This window comes from Vulpes lagopus, chromosome 8 (assembly GCF_018345385.1).
Source record: "Vulpes lagopus strain Blue_001 chromosome 8, ASM1834538v1, whole genome shotgun sequence".
In the NCBI taxonomy this organism is placed as follows: Eukaryota; Metazoa; Chordata; class Mammalia; order Carnivora; family Canidae; genus Vulpes; species Vulpes lagopus.
Genome location: NC_054831.1, coordinates 104965940 through 104984019, shown reverse-complemented (window position 1 = coordinate 104984019; position 18080 = coordinate 104965940). Strand labels below are relative to the sequence as shown.

Genomic DNA, 18080 nt, shown 5'->3' with positions numbered 1-18080 from the left:
AGCCCTTAGCAACCGGAGGCTATCTCGGGACTGGGACCTCTCAGAAAGGAGGTGGTAAGAGCAGTGCCTCGGTCTATAAGGGCTGAATGAAGCTCTTTATCCAACCGAACATCTTCATTTCCTGCGGGCACTCAGGTCCAGAGAGCTGCTCAGGGCTCCCTGGGTAGGGGATGGCTAAACAGGCACCTGAGTCCGGGCCTTCCACCCTCCGCCCAGTGCCCACCCCACGCCCAAGCCTCACAGCCTTCCCACGTGCACTTGCTAAGCCATAGTGACTCTGGTCCATCTCGTTTGATGTAATTACTGACATAGTTGAGTTTTAAGCTATCCTCTTATTTCATGATTTCAAACATATCCTACCTCTTCAATACTTTTTTGTTGTTTTCTAATTTCTTTTGGATTGACTAAGATTTGTTTATGATTAATTTTTCCATTTTACTATTTTGGAATTTTTTCCCTTTTACTATTTACATTAATTATCTCTTCTTTTAGTGGTTAGCTTAAATTTTTTTTTTTTTTGCTATTTATGATGTCTTTAACCTTGCATTGTTGAACTTATTCAAATCTAATATAAATGCTGACCTTTATTATTGGCCTATACAATTCAGAAACCTAAGACCACTTTAACCCACATCCCAACTCTTGCTGTTGACAATATTTTAAATTTCATCTAATTTTTAAATTCCACAAGATACTTCTATTGGTTTGGGTTTTTTTGTTTTGTTTTGTTTTGTTTTGTTTGCATCTCAGGTTTGCCATCTGGATCATTTTACTTTATCCTGAATACATTTTTTTTAGAATTTCCCAAACTCTCATTTAAAGTAAGTCTTCATTCATCTTTGTTTTATATATATATATATATATATATATATATATATATATATATATACACACACACACACACACACACACATATATATATATATATGTTTTTTATGTATGTAAAAACACTGGGAATAGAAGTCTAAGCAGGCAATCATTTTCTTTCAGCATGTTGACTATCATTTTGCTGTCTTCTGACTTCCATTATTGGTTTTAGAAGTCAGCTGTTAATTTAACTTGGAAGACAATACATCCTTTCTTCTATGGCTGCTTTAAATACATGGCATATAGACAATTCAGGGCTTTTTGGTTTTTGGTTTTGGGGTTTTTTTTTTTGCATCGCATGGTTTTACTATAATGTGTGTGAGAGTGCTGTGTAAACATACTGGGTGGACAGTATTAGGCTTCTTGAATCTATGGAAAGATGTCTTTCATTAGTTCTGAATACTCTCAGCTATTATATCTTTAGATACTACCTTTTGCTCTCTGTCTTCTTCAACATAGTCTTCATATGAGAGTCTTCACATGTTTATTCTTTAGACAATGCAAGGTGGTTTTATAGTTTATGGCTGATAATGCCAACAGACATTATCTCCAGTCTTTACAGGCCTATTTGAGTTGTCCATTGTTTCGGCTGGTTCCTGCTCAATGTGCTTTATTTCCCCATAATGACTGACAATTTTTGACAGTGTGTTGGGCCCTATATTTTTTTTGTTTAGATTTTTATTTATTTATTTATTCATGAGAGACACACATACACAGAGAGGCAGAGACATAGGCAGAGGGAGAAGCAGGCTCCACACAGGAAGCCTGATGCGGGACTCCATCCCAGGACTCCAGGATCAAACCCTGGGCCATAGGCAGGCGCTAAACTGCTGAGCCACACAGGGATCCCTGGGCCCTGTATTTTAAAAATTATTTGCGAGAATAATTTGAGGCTTAGCAAGATAATATCTTCTTCCAAAAAAGGATTTTCATTTGTTTCAGCCAGACTCCTGAGGTGCTATCAGTTTGGATCCAACTCAAACCAAGTTCAAGGTTAAAGGTTGCCTGGATCATCCACTTCTGCCTTTCCACTGAAAGGCAGAAGGAAACCGTGTGCAAGGATTGGCTTACTCGTGATTCACCTTACCTGCAACTCTTTGGGATCTCAGTTTAAAGTGAAGGTGATTGACAAGAATCCCTACCTGTGGCAGACTGCAGGTCTTTCCTTTTGCCCTTGGCCCCAGGAATTTGTCAGAAGTACATTTCAGTTTTGCAGCTATTCCTTTAGGATTGACAAATGCCCAGAGGGAAAAATCAGATTTGAATATCCATCCTAGTCTCTGTGTTCTCCTCTTCTAGATTTTGGTTTTTAAATTCCTCACTACCTTGTAGACATTTTGAGGCTTTTAAGAAGATGTTTTTCATATGTCATCTCATTCTTTAGGCTTTTTTAGTGGGAGAGTTGGTCCAAATTTCCCAGCCATCAGTTACTGGGAGTACAAGTTATAATTCAGTCATCAGAGGAAAGGAAAATTTTCATTGTTCTTTATTTTGACTTTATGTTTATCACTTTGTTAGTCCCTATAAAGCACTTTTCATATTCCAAGAATGTAATTTATTCTACAGAACCAAAATTTATTGTAGAGAACTCATTAAATCCATCCTTTCAAAGAACCCTATCTGGTATGATACAAAATAGTTTATAAGACATCTTTAAGCCATGACTACTTCTGGCCTTTGGACTTTAGTATGATAAACTTATGCCCCATCAACTTGTAAAAATATAATGGAAGATCCATTATATATAACATATATACCTAATATATCCTACTAAGGGCACTTGCTCTTCCCACTGTCCCACTGAATAAAAGGTATTACCCATTCCCTTACCTCTTTCAGAGAGGCAAGAAGTGCCTCTTCTCACTGAGGCCTTCCTTAGACATCCTATTTGAAACTGTAAACTCTACCTCATTCCCATACTTCTTAATCTCCCCTGTTTTTTTTTCTTTCCTCTATCTTCTTCCACTATTTTATATAGAATATATTATATATCTTGACTCTATTTGTGGCTGCCTCTCTAATCTTGATAAATCTATTTAACCTCTCAATTCCTTGGTTATAAAATAGGATTAAGAAAAGTATCCCACCATTCTTCATATAACTCTTTCACAGATGAGTGCAGTACTAGCTCAGGAAGAGATTCTAAAAGATGATTTAAAAAAAAAACAAATGAAAATTCTAGAACTGAAAACTACAACATTAAAAAAGACTTTACTGGTTGGGCTTAACAGTAAAATAAAAGAGAACAGAACAAAAATAAGTGAACTTTAAAATAGTTCAAAAAATGGTAGAAATGAAGAACAGAGAGAAGAGAGATTTTTTTTAAATGAGAGAGACCTGTGGACAATATCAAAAGGTCTAATATATGTGCAATTGGAGTCATTGAAGGAGAAAAGAGAAGAAAAAAAAAGGCAGCAAAGAATATTTGAAAGTAATAGATGAAGAATCTCCCAATTAGGAGAAAGATTCAAATTTACAAATTTAGAAAGGAGAGCAAACCCACACAGAATGGATTTAAGCACATGCACACACACGAGCATACGTTTATCAGTGTCAAATTGCTAAAAATGAAATTTGAAGAGAAAATCTTGGAAGAACCAAAGGACTTTTACAAACTCATTTCACACCAAGTAAAATATTGCAACCAAAGTTTAATGAAATTGGAGTACTGGAGAAATTTTTCACTGGAGACATTGCTGCTTTTCACTACTTAGCATATCAGGTATGTCAGGAGCTCACTGACAGTGAGAGTCAGATAAAATAGAGATGGGTGGCTGGAGAGGACACCAATAGCCCCTTTTTTTCCCTTTTGGTTGGGTAAGTCTCCCAGGGGGAACTGGGTGATACAGGCTCACTGAAGGAAGAGAGATTTTGACATAAATAATTCTAAAATCAGGGAAGAGAGAAGTGAGATCCTTATGGTAAGCCTGAGAACGGCCTGACCAGAAAGTCTAGAGCTTCTTGAGCCAGGGGAATTTCTGAAGTAGAATTAGAGGAAAGAATTTCTGAAGTAGAATTAGAATTGGAATTTGATTTAGAATTAGAATTAGAATTAATTAGAATTAGAATTAGGGAAGACCCAGAAGTTTTTGATTATTGACCAGCCTTTGTTTCCTCGGTGTGATTTTCTTCCCTTCCACTGTAGTCTAGCCCTTCTCAGGGTGGGTAGGTCTCCTGAGCAAGTGCTTTGAAAAGTAAGAAGGCAGATTGCCCTTTCCCTTCCCTTTCATCAGTACATCACTGAGTTTTAGAGGTAGCTATAGAGAGATCAGTTTTCCAGGGAAAAGTTCTTAAGTTCATAGAGGAAGATTTTAATGACTGAAAACAAATAAATAAAACTCCTCAATGTAAACCCAGATTTTGTTGCCTGTAATTATGTTTTCCATGGTAGACTTGAAATAAGGTTATGGTTTGTTTGTGATGTAAACCTCTTTTCCTCTTTTTGTTTCCCCTTCCCTTCCCTCCCACCCGTCATTCCCTCACCATCTTTATGCTTTAGGGTCAATATTCCTGAGGGAAGGGAGGAGTCGAGCAGTCAAAGCAACAAGTGAAGTTTGGTTGCCCGGTGTGGAGGCAACGGGCCAGGGTCAGGTGCCAGGGCTGCACACCGATGGGAAAGGTGCAACATCACAGCATCGCAGCAAGTCTTCCAGGCCTGTCTGCAGCTCTTCCTGTAAGCAGAGGCCTTTTCCTGTGTTTGAACTCACCACCAATGGCTGTCCTACCAAAGGTAAACAGCAGCAGTCTAAGCAAACTACCCTTTTTCCAAAAGAAAGCTTTTAACTTTTCTTTTGGGGGAGGCAGAAGGGGGTTGTTTGAGGACTGGGTGGAGGAGGACAGGGAGGAGGTGAGACCAGAGGAAACACCAGTGACCTCAAGCCCTGCCCTGCCTGTGTTTTCTTTCTTTCTTTTATTTTTTTCTTTTCACCTCCCTCATTATTTTTGGCTGGCTCCTTTGTGCAGGCTGCCTTCTATTCACTGACAGCTGCTTTGAACATCAGTCGTATCAGGTCATCTGCCAAGCTGTGCGCCTCTGGTCAAATCGCTCGGAGGTCTCTGGGTTGTCAGCTTCAAAGTGCCTCACAAGTGGGTGACTTGCCTCCTTCGTGGGTGAGTGTTAAAAGAAGGGGAAGCCTGGAAAAACCTCGTGACACCTCTGGAATTAAGGCTGGAAGCTTCTATCTCATTTTGCAGAAGAAGAAATTAGGACTGCGGTGCCTGGGTGGCTCAGTCAGTTGAGTATTGGACTCTTGGTTTCTGCTCTGGTCACGATCTTGGGGTCATGGAATCGAGCCCCGCACTGGGCTTCGCACTCAGTACACTCAGTACGGAGTTGGAGTCACTTGAGAGATGCTCTCTCTTCCTGTCCCTCACCCTGGTTTGTGTTTCTCTCTCAAATAAATAAAATCTTTAAAGAGAGAGAGAGAGAAGAAATGAGGACCAAAGGAGAGCAGTGAAGCCTACTTGCCAGGCCTTGTGGCCAGAAAGTGGAAGGATGGTGAGCCAGGTCTCCTCATGTCTCGTCCCAAGGGGTTCTTCTTGGTCCTTGCATTTAAAACCATGTTTCTCAAGGAGTCTTAGCCTCCTCGAAGGCACCTCAGCGATGATGACCCTCAAGAGGGGATAGGGGAAGGAAGGGCGAAGGAGAATGCCTCCTAATGGGTGGTACGCCACTCTCCCTTCCAATGGAGCTTTTCTTTGGTCTCATTCATTCGTTCACCCATTCATTCATTGAACTAATGTCTACTGAGCAATTTCTGTGTGCCAGGCAAATTCTAGACGCTGGAGATGTAAGAATGAACTCACAAAGTCTGGGTTCCCATGAAATTTGTTATCTGTTGTTTGTACTAGTCTCTGAGTTACGATTGTTTTTAGTAAAGTGGTTAATTCTTTTTTTTTCTTTAAAAAACTATTTCCCGTATCTAGGTTTCAAAGCATCAACTGATATTCATCAAACACTTGCAACATCAAGTGGAGATTTTGCTGCTACATGTGACAAATTAGCTGCTGGTCTTCCAACTACTGACAATTTGAAATCAATCCCCAAAAAAGACACCTAAAAGGAGAACTTGCCCCAGACAGCATCATCTCCACTCAGTGACAGATGTAGGAGAGAAATAAGGAAATGAATCAACAGTACAGATGGTGAGCTGAGCTCTTGGAGTCTGTTACGTCCACACCAGGGGTCACTAGGAGATTCTCTTCTCAGCTATTCCAGGCCGAGTGCAGTCAGTATGTGACTACATTAAAGTTGCCCCCCTTTGTCTGGTGGCGGGGTGGATGTGGGTCTAGCAGTTAGTAGCCTTATTGACTTTGACTCAAACTGTGACTGCCACCAGCAAATATTCCCACATGGGGTTTTGGGTTTGAAAAGTTAAGGCCAAAAGTAAACCAGCAGCCTCTCCGGTGCTAATGTATTGATTATTTTTCAGGGTGTAACAAATTTCCCCCAAACCTAGCGGCTTGGAAGGACGGATATTTATTACTTCATAGATTCTATGGGTCAGCCATTCAGGAAGAGCTTAGCTGGGTAATTTGGCTCAGGAGCTCTCAAGAGACTATCACCAGAATTTGGCTCAGAAGCTTTGCCTGGGCTGGGTGATGCACTGTGACAATGGTACACTCACAGGGCTGTTAGAGAAGGCCTCAGTTTCTCTTCATGTGGCCCTTTCCACAGGTTACCTAAGTGTCCTTATGACATGGAAGCTGCACCGCTTCCTCCAGAGCAAGCAATCTAAGAGAGAGTGAATGAGGACACCGTAATGCCTTTGTGACTGGTCTCCTAAGTTCCTCCCTGGCACATCTGTCTTATTCTATTTTTAGAAACAAATTACTAAGTCTAAGTGATTACACCTCAAAGGATAGAAAATTGGGCCCCATCTTCTCTTAAAGCAAGGAATATCAAAGACCTTGTAGACATATTTTGAATGCATCAAATTTAGGTTCCTTTCTCCCATAAAATCTATTTTTTTTTTGGTAGAATCTTAAAACCAATCACATGTCACCTGCTAATACTTCCCTATAAGTTTATAAAAGGTAAAACAGCCATACTATTATTGCCTCTCCCCCAAATTAATAATTCCTTGATATCTTTTAAAAACAATCTTTTGAGTTCTAAAATCTTAAAATCAAGAGATTGGCACATCAAAATTCAGACTTCTAAGTTTTAAAAAATAAGATGACCTGGTCACGTTAGGCCTATGTTCTCACATGGTCACAAAACACTTTAGATGAGATACGGACCCTTCAATTTGCCATGCTCCCCACCACACCCTCTTGTGTAACGCATGGGGGCACTGGTTTGCGGTTCATTTAATATTTGGGTTTATCATTGGCCTAGGTTCAAGGAGGCTGAAATGTGTGGCAACGGGGTCAAGGGAGGGAAGAGCCTGGCCACCAGTGTGATTCAGACCCCAGAAGATCAGGAAATGAGAAAGGTTGTAGGTTTTCTTAGAGGAGCAGCAACCTTGGGTCTTACCTTTGTAGGGCTGTAGAGACGACAAGGATAACCAGAGATTTGGGCATCAGTCACTGTGCTCTTGGAATATTTGCCAGATGTTCCCATGCAGAATTTGGCACTGAGGACCTTGAGCCACGAGCACGACCAGCACCACTGAGGGGACCACGAATCAGCCCACATATATCAAGTCTCAGTGTTTTTCCTAGAACTGTTAAGAGTTACAAACTAAGGAAGGGCCCGAGAGCCACAAAAAATGATATAGAACTGTTAAGCCAGCTTTATCATATTCAATTTATAATTATAAAGAAAGTTATTTCTTGTCCCTTGTGTGTCACAGCCATATACAATTTTAGGAGAGAACACGTAGGTGGGGGTGAGGGGGAGGCCTTTGTAACCCTTCTGGAGGAAGACTGAAAGGATGAGCTCTACTGAATTGTGGAAATGAGTCCTGGTGGAGAATGCTTGCCCACCTCCAGCAAAACAAGGAGCCCACTTGCTATTTAACACAACTACTGCCATTCCTTAAATTAAAATGCCCATTTGCGTTGTATCAGATTTTTGGAGCCCAGAACGCACTTCCCCATAGAAAGCACATGGTCCGTGGGGATTAAATCCACAGGCCAGTCCATAAGACCCATTACACGCCGGAGCTAACTCACAATGCTGCCAATCTATCACATATAACAGATTCTTCCATAGAGAACTTCAGCCTGGGCTCTAAGGTGGAATACCGAGAGCACATTTTCCCCCAACACCAGTTCGAACTCCCATCCGTCCAACTCTCCACTCCGGGGCCAGGTCTGATGCCTTTTCAGCGACAGCCCTGGGTGTGCGCTAGAGGCCAAGTGCTGGGTGAGTGTTAAGGAACTGAGGCAGGACGGTGACAGCAAGACAGGCACACCAGGAGGCTGGGGTGCAGCGAGGCAGGTAGGGACTCGGCTTTGGGGGTCCCGCAGATTGAGCATGAGGGTGGGGATGTGATAGAAGGTGCTGCTGTTCAGAGACATGAGCCTTCTATAAGCCAGCTGATTGTGTGCCAGGCACCATCGATATTGATTTTCCAGCCCGCTCCTGTCCCACAACAAATCAGCACAGCTCTCGCTTGTTACCATCCCGGGGCCTCTCTCGGCATGAACGTGCCCACCTGCATCTCCCAATAAGCTCTTTATGGTGTGATCAAGCATAGACTAGACTTTGCTCCTGCTCCTCTGAAATCCATTCTGTGCACAGTGGCCAAACTACGCTTTCTGAAATGCAAATCTGTTTAGATCATCCCCCTTTGTGCAATCCTCCATGGTTTCCCAACCGTCTCAGCATCAAGGTGAGAATCTGAACTCAGGCCTACCAGGCTGCTCCCCGCAGAAGCTGCCACCTCCCCACCCTGGCTGGACACTCGCCGGCTCTGCCTGCCTTTTACGCATTTTCCAAGGGGGGCTTCCCGTGACCTTTCGTCCAGATCTAGCACCGACCGTAGGCTCGCCTAACTCCTAGATGTCTTTTGCGGGGCGCTGCCCCAGCTGTCGTTACCTACACACAGGTACAATCCGCTCAGCCTGTTGGATGAGTCCAATTAAGATGCCCACGGAGCGCATCTAGCACAGGGTCTTCCCTGTGAAGGGAAGGACACGCTCACGACGTGATCGCAGAAGGAGCCTCTGCGCCACACGTTTTTACCTTTTCTGTTATAAAGCATGGTACTCTCCAATTGGAAGGGGCCTTCGCTGGGCTTTGACCATGTGACAGGAAGTGTCTGTTTAGAGGGCAGGGTGGGTTAGCTTGGTGGCAGAGAGAATGGGAGGTTCTAGGCCAGCATGCCCTGGGTCTGAAGCTCTTCACTAATGTGATGTTGGGGGAGCAGGAGAACTTCTCCATGTCTGTTTCCTTAACTGCACAAAAAAAAAAAAAAAAAAAAAAAAAAAAAAGGAGGGAAACCACAATAGGAGTCCCTACTGCCTGGGACACTGCGACGACCGAGTCGCATGTTTAGGGTGGTGCCTGGTGCCTGCGAAGGATGTGAAAGACACGGACTATTCTTCTGTATTCCTAAAGCTATGAAAACTGGGTATTGTGTTATGATGTTATTATTCCCCCTTGTTAAGTGAGGAAACTAGATCCATAAAAAAAGACTTTAATAACTTAAATTCTTCATATCACTTTTGCATGCTGGAAAAAAAAACCTAAAAAGGAGGAAAGAAATGAATGTTCTCATGTTTTGAGAGTGGAGACTTGGAGGAGGTTGGGGCTCGGCCACACGAAGAGAAGAGGGCATGGAGAGTGGGGAGGTGTGGAAGCAGGCCCAGGCCCAGGACCCGGCCCCCCTTCACGTGCACAGACACGACAAAATAGCAGGTCCCCCAGAAGCCGGGAGTGGGGGGAGCGGAGTGGCTCTCTGCAGGATGGGAAAGGGAGACGGGGAGTCCATGGAGCCTGGCTCCGAGCAGCACCCCAGCACCCCCAGGTTCTCCAATGGCATTACGTCCACCAACTGAATTCACTTGAATTAAAGAAAAAAAAAAGAATCTATGCCACGCGAGAGGATGCAGATGCCAAAGACACCAAAAGCAAAGCAAAACACAAATCAAGCAAAAAGGTTGTCAACCACTAATGGACAACCGTCCTGGAGAGGGGATTCCTAGGCAGACTTTGTAGAAGACACCTGGCAGGGACAGGGACTCCGGCCGCCGCGGACCATGCTCCCAGACCAGAGGCGACCCGCACCCACCGTCAGAAGGCCGTGTGTGGATACGGGCATCGTCACAAGGTAAAATACTCTCGAGAAACAAGGTGGATGGACCCCCCACCTGCGCTCCCGGGGGGCAGGGGGCTCACACATCCAGCCTCGGGGCAAGGAAACCCAAAACGGACAGCACAGCCCCGCAACATCGGTCCTCAAGTTCAAAGCCAGTTCACTCACGTCTACACCGAGGGGCAGGTGTGAGGCCCGTGTGACCCCGGGGAGGGAACGGCCGCACTGACTGTGGGTCATACTCCAGGCCCCCCTGGGCGCCCTCACCCGCCGGCTGGGGCAGGGCCGTCCTGGGTCAGTGGACAGCGCCAGGCCGGGGCCACGGGAAGCGGGGGGAGCCCTGGCCGGGTCGCCCCCCGTGTCTCCCGCCTCCTCCTCCTCCGGCCCCGTCACGGGGTCCTGGCATCCTCTCCCGCTCCGGTGAGCCCTGCAGTCTGCAGCATGGTGGGGGCGGCGGGCGGGGACCCGGGGACCCTGAGGTTGTGGGGGGCGCGGAGCTGGGAGCTGCGCTGGAGGGGCCCAGGGCCCTTGGGGATGGACGCCCTCGCTCCTGCAGCCCAGGGCCCTCTGCTCTGGCCACTGCCCCCTGCCCCTCCTCCCTGCTCCCCTTCCTCCCTGCTCCCCTCCTCCCCGCTACCCCCCTCCTCCTCACTAATCCCCTCCTCCCTGCTCCATCCTCCTCCCCAGTCACACTCCCTCCTCCCTGCTCACCCTCCTCCCCACTCACCCCCTCCTCCCCGCTCACCCTCCTCCCTGTTCCCCCCTCCTCCCTGTGCCCCCCTCCTCCCTGCTCACCCTCCTCCCTGCTCACCCCCTCCTCCCCACTCTCCCTCCTCCCCGTGCCCTCCTCCTCCCCACTTCCCCTCCTCCCCGCTCCCCCCACGCCCCCTCCTCTCCCTCACTCCCTCCTCCCCACTCACCCCCTCCTCCCCACTACCCCTCCTGCCCACTCACCCCCTCCTCACCACTCCTCCTCCTCCCCACTCCCTCCTCCTCTCCAGTCACACTCCCTCCTCCCAGCTCACCCCATGCTCCCCTCCTTGCTCTCACCCCCTCTTCCCCATTTGCCCCCCTCCCCCTGCCTCTCCTCCTCCACCCTACTCCCCCACCTCCGCGCTCCCTCCTCCTCCCCACTCACCCCCACCCCCACCATCTGGTGCACATCCCCGCAGGGGGCGTCCTGACCCTCAGGAGCACTCGACCGTCATCCCTGATCCCCGGTACTGCGGCTCCCCAGGACACCCTCATTCCTATTCCTCCTGGGCTCCACTCTCTCCCACCCTTCTCCTGCTCCTTAGACTCCCGCTGGGGTGCTCCTCCCCAGGCCCACAGATCCGGGGAGAGGGAAAGGCCATCAGGGGGCAGAGGGCAGCAGGTTGGGTTTCCCCAGGGAGGCATGTGACCCGGGCAGGTGGGACAGACTCGTCCCTGGGTGCGAATTTCCTCATCTGCACATGGGGCTGGGTGACCCCCCAGAAACCCAAATATTGTGCCAGAGGCAGTGCCACAGGGACGCAAGGAAGAGGCTGCCCCGGCTCTTGCCCGCCTGTGATAACCGTCCGTCCCGCCTCACTGCTGGAGGCACGCACACTCGGATGGACGGACGGACGGACAGATAAATGGGGGGGGGGCGTATAAAACAGTAATGCTGTTCAGCAGAGAGCCCAACAGAAGTCTGTCAGGGAGACCCAATCTCAAGGTCGCTGTCCCTGAACTACTTTCACTGCTGCTGCTGGTCGAAGTGGCAGATGCTCCCTGCTCCCCGAGGTGGCAGGTGCTCCCTGCTCCCTGTCCGTCCTCCGCGAGTGAAAGAAGGAAGCACCTTCAGGCTGGTTTTCCTTGGGCCGCCGCGAGGGTCTGTGCTACTGCTGGTTCCTGTTTGCGGTGACCGCAGCCTTAGGCAGATGAACGGAGGCCACGAGGCCCGGGCTTGGGGGGGGCTGCAGGCCAGGCGCCCTCAGCGGCCGCACCTGCCGTGGGTGGAGCCCCCCGTCGCCCCCCCCCCCCAGAGGCTGGTGGGCCTGGCCCACCCCGGCTGCTTCCCAGCATTTTGAGAACGAGGGAGAAATCGCTGGTCCGCTTTCTCCAGGAGAGACTAAGTCCGGCCCGAGGTGACCGGCCCGACGGCAGAGTGGCCAGGGGCTGTTCGGGTTTTCCTCCCCTTTCTGGAAACATCGGCAGAGGTGGGAGGCCGGCGCAGCCCTGGGCCTGGGGCTGGGTGGCCAGTGTGGAGCTGTGTCCCCGCAGAGCCCTGGGACCCGGGTCCGCAGTGCACGGCCCCCAAGGGAGGGCCACTTCGCCTGGCACGACAGACGACGGGGCCTTGGCTCGCAGGCAGCATGACATGCTTTGTTCCCCTTTGGCCAAGTCAGTTCTGCAAACCAGATACCAGAGGCTGCAGGCTCAGGAGAGCCAGCCTTTCTGGAACACCATTTCACCATTTGTTTGGACAGGCCGGGCCAGTAGGGCTTTTCATCTCTGTAAACCTCTTGCGGGGGGGGGGGGGGGGGGGGGAGCATATTTGAGGAATTCCTTTTTTTCAAAGATTTTTTTTTCTTTGCCCCTTCCAACATTTTGTTTAAGAGAAAATGAGATGTCTATCTTCTGTTTCCTTATTTTTTTTCAGGAAAGCAAAGGGTTGTTGACTTCCTCCCTCTCCCCTCCCTTCCTTCCTTCTTCCCGAAGGTACTCATCTGAGAAAAAGAGAACGAAGTATTGTTCCTGTTCTCCTTCTTAAGTCATTTGAAACATTGTCCCCGCGAGTTCTTTAAGTTCCCTGCAATCTGTACACGAGAGAAAGAGGGAGAGAGAGAGAGGGAGAGAGACAGAGAGCCAGGGATCAGGTAAAGCACTGGGGCTGCAGCCATTCAAACTCAGGAGCTGGTAAGTCACCCATGCAATCGTTTGTCCTTCCATTTCAATGTCCCTGGGATGGATACCGCCGTGGGCGCCTCCAGCAGAAAACACCTGGCCGGGTGTGATACTTAATCAAAGGGGAGGACTGATGGATGGCCCAGAATTTAAGCTTATACTTTTTTTTTTTTTTAAGAGAATACTGTTGCTTTGCAGAGCTGATGCTGAGAGAACTGGAAATAAAATTGCACTGGGGGCTAAGGAGGACAGGTCGTTAAATGTGATTTTTTGGTGCAGATAACGTGGCTGGGTGGACCAGAAGCCACTGAAGTGTGCGATGCGTCTTGCTGGAGGACTCAGGCTTCCTCAGTGCTGGGTCCTGGGAAACTTAGGAGGGTGTCTGCTAAGAACTGTGGTTTGCTCTAGGGCTTTTGTTACGTGTTATCTAGATTGAGGGTGGCCTTCTCTTGTTCTTTTCTTTCCATTCAAGGCCACCTCTACCCCCAGAAAAAGAATGTTGATTTATAACTTATTCTGCATCACTGAGGCTGGAGGAGAAGGAAAAGAACGTCAGTGCGAATCGTACTGCACGGGGGTGCTTCTGTGTTCAGGGGCCACACGTGGATGGAGTGTGGATGTAGTACCCACTGTCAGTGGAAGATGTCATCTGCCCTACAAACAGAAGGCAAAGATTTGGGGGCTTAGAGCGTTAGTTTTGGGAAAGAACACGTGACTGGAATAGGATTAAAACAGATCTCTTCTGACAGTAGGAGCGAGAAACTAAGCTACCGACGCAATTGAGAAGTGCGCACCCGGCACCTGGTTTTCCAAGCACCAAATAGAACACGGCAGACTGGTCAAGCTTACACACACAGCTAGTTTTTAAAAGTCGGACTTGCTTTAGTTGAATTTGTCAGAAAGGATGATGTTACCAAGAACCCATCGTGGCAAGCCACCAGGGAGCAAGGGTATGTTGTCAAAGCTAGGCCAGCGAGGCCACTCGGAAAGAGTGTGTATATTTACTAATAGCAAGCACTTAATTCAGGGAGGTGTTGAATGGGTGAAAGACACGGATCATGCAGCTTTTAAAGTATTCATTTCTATGACATTTAGGGAGACAAGGAACCTGGGAAGTGAGTAGTATGATAAAAACAAACAAACAAACAAACAAACAAAAAAAAACAAGCAACCAGTCTCTATTTTATAAATTAATTTGGCCAGACTGCCTATTAACCACAATCAAGTAATTAGTCTTTACTCAAAACTGAGCCATCATCTTAATAAGACTGAGAAAATATGCTACAGGCAGGTTGTAATGTCAGTTTTGTTTCTTTAGTCAGACTTCTTCTTTCGTCTTCTTTTTTTCAAGAGGCTTTCCTAATGAGCACTGTAAAATGAGCATTGTAAGAGAGACGTGATTAAGCATTTGCCTCCTTGAGGATATGAAATTATTCTAGTAAGGTTTGGAAGTACTCTCCAGCACTCCCATCTCTTATCCTAGCCACCTCGTTTCACGGATCTTCAGGTCAAAAGGTAGCCAGGACTGACCCACTTAGGCATTTTGCATCTTTTATCAGCAACTGTGACAACGGTAGAAAACTCTGGGTTGCGATCTTGACTTGCTTCTTTCGGTTTCATTTTTTTCTTGACAACATATTTGATTTTGTGCTCGATTAAAGCAACAGCATAGAATGCTTTGTGGTTTTGGTTATTGAACAAAATCGTCAGATGCAATACAGTATGACAAAAAATGACAACAGGGTCACACGGTCTAAAGACGAGCAGGACAAAAGGCGGGTATGATGACAATGGTGCAGCAACCAGCCACACTTCTAGCACGCGTGTTCACTGTGGTCTGAGATTAAGGAGCCTAGGATATGTTCTCTTCTTTAAAAGAAAAAAATATATATTATTTCCCCTTGAGTTGTTAAGCATTTGCAATGAGAGTATTTGTTTGATGCCGAGGCGAAACACTTCAGCCACCTAAAGAAAAAAGCCATTGATTCATTTAGTCTAGTTGCTACCAATCTGTCTCCACTCAACTCCAAGGAGTTGGCATTTGTGGAAACTTCCACTGTGTGACTCTTCTTCGGGGTCATCCGAGGCTCTTTTGTGATATCATCAGGGGAACTCCAGCTTGGAATGATTCAAAATTTGATGCAGAGGTTTTCATTAATGCGTGCCCAGACTGTGCGTCTAATCCACAAATTTGTCGAGTAAATGTTAAATTATATTAGGACGTGTCCTGTAGGTCTTTGTGCTGGGATGCGAATCGAATGAGAGTAAGCAGAGCATCGAATGTGTAGACTTTGTTGTCCTACGAATTTGGGTTTGATTCCAGCTTTGTCACTTGCTGACTACGGGGCTTGGGACGGCTTGTTCACCCTCCTAAGCCGCATCTTCCTCAAGCATAAACCTGCACCCACGTCACAGACCGGGGAGGCTTCAGTAGGATTATGTTATGTAATGCCACCAACCAGGGCGCTTACGGGCAATGCGGACAATGCATGGCAAGGGGCAGGAGTCAATCAGTGTCGGCTGTAATTTTTTTTAAGTCGTACGTCACTTAAGGGCACTTATCGTCCAGAAGAGAGTACACCTTCCGCAATGCGTGTCATTATATTCGGTCGATACTGTGTCAATGGTCTATCAGAGCAAAACCGTTCCTTGGGGCTTGAAAATCGGGCACACGTTGAGTGAAGGTATCCTGAACCCCAAATTCTTGTAAAATCAAGGAAGGCAGAGTTGAATGTTTTGACGTTCATCTCCGCTTATGGCAGAAACATCAGGTTCAGCCTCATTAAAATGCCAGCTGTGTCCCCCGAGCTCAGCGCAGGGGAAAGGTTGCCTTGGAATAAAAGTTTTCAGCCTCGGTCCGTGTTCGAAGAGGCTGCAATTCCACTGTAGATGTTTCCCTCTCCCTCTCACCTACTTCCCCAAACTGTTGCGCTCTGTGTCGTTGGTGACCTTTCCCCTGGCCGTGGAGGGCCGGAGACACGTTCTCTGGAGACCATCGTGGCAATTCCGTGACTCAGCCACACAGAAAGGGCTTGAAATGACACGCTGTCTCCCTACCGAGGGCAGTGTACTCCGTGATGTCTCTCCCTGAACATTTTCGTAAAGAGCCACTTGGCTTCACAAGGATAATAAGAACGTCATTATCACCGGGGTGTGTGTGTGGCTGGAGGTGGGTGGGTGGGGGTGTGGCTCCTCCAACTGCTGTTTTTCTCTCCCTAAACTTTACAATGTACGTCCTGATTAATCCGTCAAGTAATAATGATACTTCAGCCTAGATCTTGGTTAAGCTTCCCTCTCTACTTTCCCGAAGAAAACGTACAACCGCAACAACGACCAGAAGTCTGTCACTAATAACGCGAGACTCTGAGGTTCTTTTGTTGGAATCAGAGTTTCTAACACAATAAAGGCTTGTTAGAACAACCTAATCTTTGGAGACCACGTTGAAGTTGGGTTGTTCTACACTAATGTGTGAAAGGTGTCTTCTAACGTGGCTTTAGTGCAGTAGGACAAAGAGCAGGCTAGGACTCCGTGCTCTCTTCTCGTCTGACCTCTTCCATCCCCTACACACGTGACCTGAAAGGTTTCTTCACTTGCTTGGATTCCAGATTTCTTGTCCACAAAAGGATAGAGAGTCAGACCAAATTGGTAATTCTCAGGGTGGTCTCTGTGTGTTCGGTGCGCATCAAAATTCACCTGGGAGCTTGTGTACCCTCCCCTCCCCTCTGCCCCGGATGACCTATGAGATCCAGATACTGACATCCTATGATCCTCTAAAACAAGGGGTAAGCGTCCTGTTCTGTTTCCCTCAGGATGGCACTGACATTAAATAAAAATGTAAAGACCATGCTTTTAAGTGGAATTTCTATTCAGCGTTGGATATTCTCTGTAGAAATCAGTTTTGAATTTATCAATCATTATTCTAGAAGCTCTTAGTATTCTAAAGTAAGAAATACGCTAGCCAGTCAAGCAATCTGATGATACTCGTCCGTGTTCTATAACCATACATAAATCATAAAAAGAGCAATTACTTAGGCACATCAATACCGTAATGCTGCATGCATAGCACTTTTTGATTTTATGCATTTCTATATTTTTTTATCTTATAGTGAGCATGCATTGTTTATTTAGTCAAGAAAAACAGGTACTAGGGCACCTGGGTGGCTCGTTCGGTTAAGCGTCTGCCTTCAGCTTGGGTCATGATCTCAGGGTTGTGCAATCGAGCCCTCCATCGGGCTCTCTGCTCAGCGGGGAGTCTGCTTCTCCCTCTGCCCTTCCCCTCGTTCATGCCCTCTTTCTCTCTCAGGTAAATAAATAAAATCTTAAAAAAAAAGAAAAACAGATGCCAACTTTTTCTATTCGAGTTTTAAAAATTATTGCTAATCTCATAAGGTTTTTGTTTTTATACTTCTACAGTGTATGCTTGCTGAGCCTATTAAAATAGGCTCTAAATGTCTAAAGACATTTAGATCCTTGTCCCTAAATTAATGGTGACATGGAAAGGCAAAAGACTGACAATGGTGTTTGAAAAACCAGCACTCAATGAGCCATGTTCCATCTGCTTTAATTATAAGAAAAATCTGCAACTTAAAGAAAAAGTTGTTCTGATTTCCCTGAGTTTGTTTCTACCTAAATCAGTGAATTTTCTTCTCATATGTTTATACTGAATTAAGTAGAGCAGCAATGGATGCAGGTCTCCATCCGAGAGGAACAGAGAGACAAGTATTTTGATGTGCGCTCCTGGAAACAGCTAGTCTAATAATGGCTGCTCTTTTTTGACTATTCAAATACCAAATACTTTTAGATAAAAACCAAGGCATTTAGATAAAAGGATAAGAACACGTCTTCATCAGGAGATATGCGTTAACAGATGAGTTCACTAGAAAATAGGCGCCATGAGGACAGGGCCCTCATTTGTTCACTGCCATGTGCTCAGGGCCTAGAATAGCACATGCCATATAGTAGACGCACAATAAATACTTGCTGAATAGATAATACGTAATGGGGCAATAGAGTGAGATTGCCATCTTTATATAAAGCTAAATGCAGTCATTAGTAAGTAAAAAGAGTCAAACTTTTTTAGGGTCTAGACAATGGCAAACCGCCAGCCTGACATAGTTATTCGCTGCCTGGGTTGCC

General features: G+C 46.5%; 1 protein-coding gene across 2 annotated transcripts in view; it reads left to right on the top strand.

The window, feature by feature from the left end:
* The first annotated feature begins 12804 nt into the window (after positions 1-12804).
* Positions 12805-18080, top strand: part of ZNF366 (zinc finger protein 366) — a 69820-nt gene continuing 64544 nt past the window's right edge. The window contains exon 1 of one of the 2 annotated variants that reach the window (XM_041766439.1): positions 12805-12956. The gene's annotated coding sequence lies outside the window, so the exon portion shown is untranslated. The remainder of the gene's footprint in view (positions 12957-18080) is intronic. The other variant, XM_041766437.1, reaches the window with a different exon arrangement.